Source organism: Cebus imitator, unplaced genomic scaffold (assembly GCF_001604975.1).
Source record: "Cebus imitator isolate Cc_AM_T3 unplaced genomic scaffold, Cebus_imitator-1.0 Scaffold21, whole genome shotgun sequence".
In the NCBI taxonomy this organism is placed as follows: domain Eukaryota; kingdom Metazoa; phylum Chordata; class Mammalia; order Primates; family Cebidae; genus Cebus; species Cebus imitator.
Window position 1 is genome coordinate 2958960 of NW_016107336.1, and position 6100 is coordinate 2965059.

Genomic DNA, 6100 nt, shown 5'->3' on the forward strand with positions numbered 1-6100 from the left:
ATATATGAAAACACCTAATCACCTGGGAAGCTTTTAAGGCTCCAGATGTCCAGGTCCATCCCTCATTCAATTAGGTCAGAATCTCTATGGGTGGGAACCAGGAAATACTTTCTGAATGCTCCCCTGGGGGATTATAGTATATAGCCAGGGCTGAGAATTACTGCTTTAGGGCACTGGTTCTCAAAGTGTGGACTCAGAACTAGCTCCATCAGCATCACCTGGCAACTTGTTAGAAATGCACATTCTCTGGCCCCATCCTGAACCTACTGAAACAGAGACCTTGAGGAGGGGTCCCAGCAATTGATTCTAATAAGCCTTAGGTAATTCTCATGCATGATAAAGTTTAGAACCAGTCTAGATGACAAGGCTGTATTAGTATTTTTTTAATCTGCTGAGATACTTCCACTGTGAGCTGTTGCCTCTAATTTTCTTGTCTGCAACAAAACCCACATTTCCCTTTTTGATGACTGTCAGAAATAACATGGTTAGTCCTGGCTCACCAGGATGACAAAACGCAGATGACACGGCTGGGTCTCTATGCTTATTTCTAGTCTGGAAACCAACAAAGCAACTTTACGAATAATCGTATGAAGCAACGGAGGCAAATTATTTGGCCTCCTATAATTAAGTCATCCCCTTTAGGGTGAAACTTTCTAGTCTGCTGTTGTCTCTTCATCTATCAAGCTCAGTGCTGCCAGAAAAAAAAAAAAAAAATTATGGCCCAAACAGGTTTAATTAGAGAGATACGGAGTTAAGGTTCCCTAGGGGAAATCTGTGGTACCGTAGGATGGGGTGTTTATTGTGTATAACTGGGGTTGAGAACCTAAATTTCCTCTAATTAAGCAGGGTTTGTATAAACACTGGAAGATGCGGAAGCCAGGCAGAGAGAAGGGTGATCAGCAGCAATCTAAGCCAAGAGAAGTGAAAGCAAAGATGTCATGTTCTCCCATCTGGAGAGTTACTTAAATTTGAAGATCTAAGATCTTTTGACCCAAGAGTTCAGTGAGAGGCACACATGAGTATTTTTGTATTAGGGAAGCTCAAAGATTGTCATCTCCTGTCATTCCCTTCAATATAGAGGACCAAATCACAGGAAGAGACAGCTGACATTGTACACCTGTTTATAAGTCTCTTCCAATTCAGGGATCAAAAATGTTATTTTTTATTTTATTTTTTGAGACAGAGTCCTGCTCTGTCACCCAGGCTGGAGTGCAATGGCGTGATCTTGGTTTGCTTCAGCCCCCACCTCTCAGGTTTAAATGATTCTTGTGCTTCTTCAACCTCCTGAGTATCTGGGACTGCAGGTGCACACCACCACACCCAGCTAATTTTTGTATATTTTGTAGAGACAGGTTTTCACGATGTTGCCCAGGCTGGTCTTGAACTCCTGGCCTCAAGTGCTTTGCCTGCCTCAGCTTCCCAAAGTGCTGGGATTACAGGTGTGAACCACCATGCCCGGCCCCAAAATGTCATTTTTTAAAGTAAAAATCAAAGAATATTAGGTGGTGAACTAACACATATTCAGTTACACATATACTATGTTTTAATCCTTATGACAACACTATGAGGTAAGCATCATTGGCCTGATTTTACACATTAGAACACTGAGGATCAGAGACACTAAACAAATAACTTATCTGTTGTGCTCGCTTCGGCAGCACATGTACAAGTAACTTACCCGTTAAATGACAGAGCTAAGATACTAATCCAGGTTTGTCCAAACCTAAGGCCTTTGTTTGCTTTCTTGGTCCAAAAAATAGTAACTGGAGCTTAGACTTGTGTAGCCAGCTGGCAGTTCTATATCCCACCATGACACAAAAAGTTAGTCCAGAGCTTCGCCCATACAGGGAGACACCGTTGGAGGCAATTCTCTATGGTGCTTCTATGTATCTTGTGATAGATTCTATCCTAGACTGTCTTTCCAAGGATGTTTATAGAGCAAAGAGCCATAGAAGATAGAAATCTCTTCAGCGAAGAGGACAGATTTGTTTTCTAATTACGATAAAAAAGATAACGTATCTCTCTGGGACAAAGGTTGGGCACGTTCATTAAGACCCCTTTTAAGTTTGGAGACTTCTGCTTGAGTTTGCTCAGACCCACAATGCGTACAACACCCATCCACCTGGGCCTGCCTCCACATTCCCCCTATGGGATTTAGGGAGCAAGAGAAACCAGTGTGGCCATGAGTAATAAAGTCCTTTATCTCCAACCTAGGAGTCTCATGTCTTCTGCCAGCATCACTGAAACTGTGGCAAGCTCACTTGTTAGCCTGCAAACAGGGTAAAACCTCAGACCCTTCACAGTCCTTGATTGACATGGATTCCCCCTCCCTGGTGTACACAGCAGCACATGGAATTCCTTCACACTTCCTTGATTCTGCATGAGCGCAACTAGCTGACTGGAGTTGATGTGTTAGTATCTTCTTCCCACGATTCCCTTTCTTCCTCCGTCCCTCTTGCTGTGATTACTGAAGCTGAGCAGTTACTAGAATGGACAGTGGGGATTTAGGAAGATAGCGTTAGCAGATGTTAACATCAAAAAGACCTGAGGCTCATGTGTATACCACGTTGAAACCCCACTGTCATTGAATCACAGGTTGGAAGTGACTTTAGTAGTGTAGGCCACTTTCTACTCAAGCAAACTTAATAGAACCTCTTGTCATTAACCTTTCCATGATGGAAGCTCATACCTAAAAAGGAAAGTGAAATTGACTCAATATTCAGCTCTGTATGATATCTTCTCTTTGTTTTTCATCCTGTTAGCAGCAGCAAATCATGAATCTGCGGCAACCTCAGTTCTTGCCTCTTCAGAAGAAATAATTCAATGAGGGGCATAAGGCAGAGGGAGAGATGGAGGCAAGTTTTAGAGCAGGAGTGGAAGTTTATTAAAAAGTTTAGAGCAGGGGCTGGGCACGGTGGCTCACGCCTGCAATCCCAGCACTTTGGGAGGCCAAGGCGGACGGATTGCGAGGTCAAGAGATTGAGACCATCCTGGCCAACATGGTGAAACCCCGTTTCTACTAAAAATACAAAAATTAGCTGGGCATGGTGGCTTGGGCCTGTAGTCCCAGCTACTCAGGAGGCGGAGGCAGGAGAATTGCTTGAACCCGGGAGGTGGAGTTTGCAGTGAGCCAAGATCATGCCACTGCACTCCAACCTGGGCAAGAAAGCAAGACTCCATCTCAAAAAAAAAAAGTTTAGAGCAGGAATGAAAGGCAGTAAAGTACACTTGGAAGAGGGCCAAGTGGATGACTTGAGAGATTCAAGTGCACGGCGATTTGACCTTTGACTTGGGGTCGTATACATTGGCATGCTTCCGCGGGGGTTGCATTACATCTCTCCTGATTCTTCCCTTGGGGTGGGCTGTCCGCATGTGTAATGGCCTGCCAGCACCTGAGAGGGGCCGCATGTGCAGTGTGTTTCCTGAAGCTGTGTTCATGCTACTTGAGGATCTTCCCTTACCAGCAGAGTGCTCCTAGAGGAACGCTAGAGCTCATACACCAGGTAGACTCCACCGTTTTGCCTCTTAGTGTGCATGCTTAAACTCGCTTGCTCAACTCCTGAGATCTTGTTGGAAAGCTGCTGATCACCAGTTTTGGGTGTTTTCTGTGTATTGGGAGATTGCCTTTCCCTGGTGCTGGTTGCAATCCATTATTATTTTACACAGGCAGTTTAACAACTGCCTGACCATCACCTGATGGTCACCTGACATTCCTGGTTCGGGGGACCCTCTCTTGCCCTGCTCACGTCTGCCTAACTACCTACTGTGACGGTCCTGTTTTCCAAATAAACATAGACTCAGGTGGATCGTCAAATACCTTCCAGCTATCACCCATTTCTCCCATACCCACACCCCCAAGTCTAGGTTAACATTTTCCAGTCTATCAACCACCACTCTTAACATGAGGCTCAGACCTTGTGCCCTTCCAACCTTTCTCCTCTGAAGATGCTCTATGTTGTCCATCTTTTTGTCTAAGTCCTTTCAAAAAAAAAAACATTTGGTTTTTGAATAGGCAATACCTGCGTACAGTACAGAGTTCAAAAGACAGAAGGATGTTTCCTTCCCTCTCAGACTCCAGCCACCCAGTCCCCTCCTCCAGTCACTCTTACTGGTGTATTACTGTCTTATTCTTCCTCCTATTCCGTATATAGTCAAGGTTCATTGAAAAGGCTGAACAAATAGGGCACAACCAGAAAACAGCTTTGGGTTGTTTTTTCTCCATGACTATCTTTAAACTCAGCAGATGGTTTTTGTTTTTTGTTTTGTTCTTTTTTCCAGCATATCAGCCAAAACCTTTTAAGCATTCAAAGGCTTGTTTTAGTATGAGATCTAAGTTTCAGTCTTCCGTTTGAAACCATCCTTCCCTCTTCCCCCCAGTTCAGACTGGACCTTCAGACCAGGGACCCACAGCAGGGAAGTGGAATGTGGTTTGTTACTTCCCTGTGCCTCTGTCTCCTCTCCATGGTTTCTGATGCCTCCAGGATTAGGGTTGTAAGAGGGGTGATGAGAGGGGAAGGCAAGAGTCTTCCTTCATAAATACTATTGTTATTCGTCCTTAATGCCCTCTGTGGCCAGTTGCTAATATATCAATACAGGCTCATGGCAGAGCACATAATAGGTGCTCAACAAGTGTTAAATGAATGAATGCATTTATGAGTACATGGATGACTGGAACTCAGCAAGTTAATAAGTGTGTCCCAAATTGACAAAAGATCAGAAAACACCAGCAAATACCATTAAAAAGGACCAACAAAAAAATATGCATACATAGCTCTGCTTGCTACAGCAAGGTCCAGGAGGGAGAAGAGAGAAACATGTGTGTTCAAATTATCACTCTGAACCAACAATGACCTTTTAGAAAATGTAATATCCAGGACTGTGTTAACAGAACGCTAGCACAGAGGCAAATGGAACTCTGTATTCGCTTTGCTTATTTTGAATGTTAGGAGTTCTCAGGCAAGTTCTCTCAACTTGCAAACAAGCAGTGGTCATTTTTTAGCCCCAAGCCAGACTTCATATTTATCCTTCTGAAATTTTATTTTTTTAGTTTTGACCCATGGTTCCCCTCTCTTGTGATCTCTTTTTAATACTTACCTATTATTTAAAATATAATTATGCCTCCAAGATTATTCATCTGTAAATATAGCAAGATCTTTCTTGTGTTTATTAAGTGAACTAATAAAAAAGATTGGACAAATGCAAAGCCATTGGAAATCATCCTCTAGACTGAGACATACTTTTTAAGACAATAGTACCGTTTACATTCAGTATCATTTAGGGTTAAGTTCAGCAGCATATAACAGAAAATAAATAAATAAGATAAGATAAAAGTTTAGTTCTTTCTCACTTAAAGTAAACCTGCAAACCAGCAGTACACAGCTGGTATAACAACCGTGACAGGTACTAAAGACCCAAGGGTTTATTTTCTTTCAGCTTCACGACACGATCTTAAGACCACCCAGTGGGTTAAGATAGCTGCTGGAGCTCCAGCCATGACATGCCTAATCTAACCAATAGGAAGGAGAAGGATAGAGGCAAAGGGTGTAACTACCCAATCAGTGTACGGATAACATCAGACCACGGCCTTGCAATAAAGGAAGTGTTTAATAGACATGAAGCTGGCCACACAGCATAGGAGACAGAGTTATTACTCAAATCAATCTCTCTGACAATTTAGGGGCCAGGGTTAAGACAGTTTGGGCTAAGGGGTGGGGATGGCTAGGCAATGGGTGCTTGCTCTGATTGGTTGGGGGTGCAATCATAGGGGCGTAGGAAATGGTCCTTGTAAAGTTTATTCTCTGTAGGTTTATTGCCGAGTTAAAAACGAGGAAACTGAGGCCAGCACAGGAAAATTAGATGCCAATTTATTCAGCTCCCAGGCGAGGTTCTGTGGTCCCGGGGAGAGGGCCCAGGGAAGTCGCGCTTGACTCCTCTCAGGAGTGGGGTTTTATAGGGAGTGAAGGCGTTTGATTGGATTTGGAGAAACAGGATGTGCTATTGGTAGGTAGGTGGGAGTTCCAGTGCTGAGTGCAGAGGGGATTTCCAAGGGTGGGGTTAGGTGATGGGCATATTCTGATAATGTACGTTTCAAGGGGGGAGG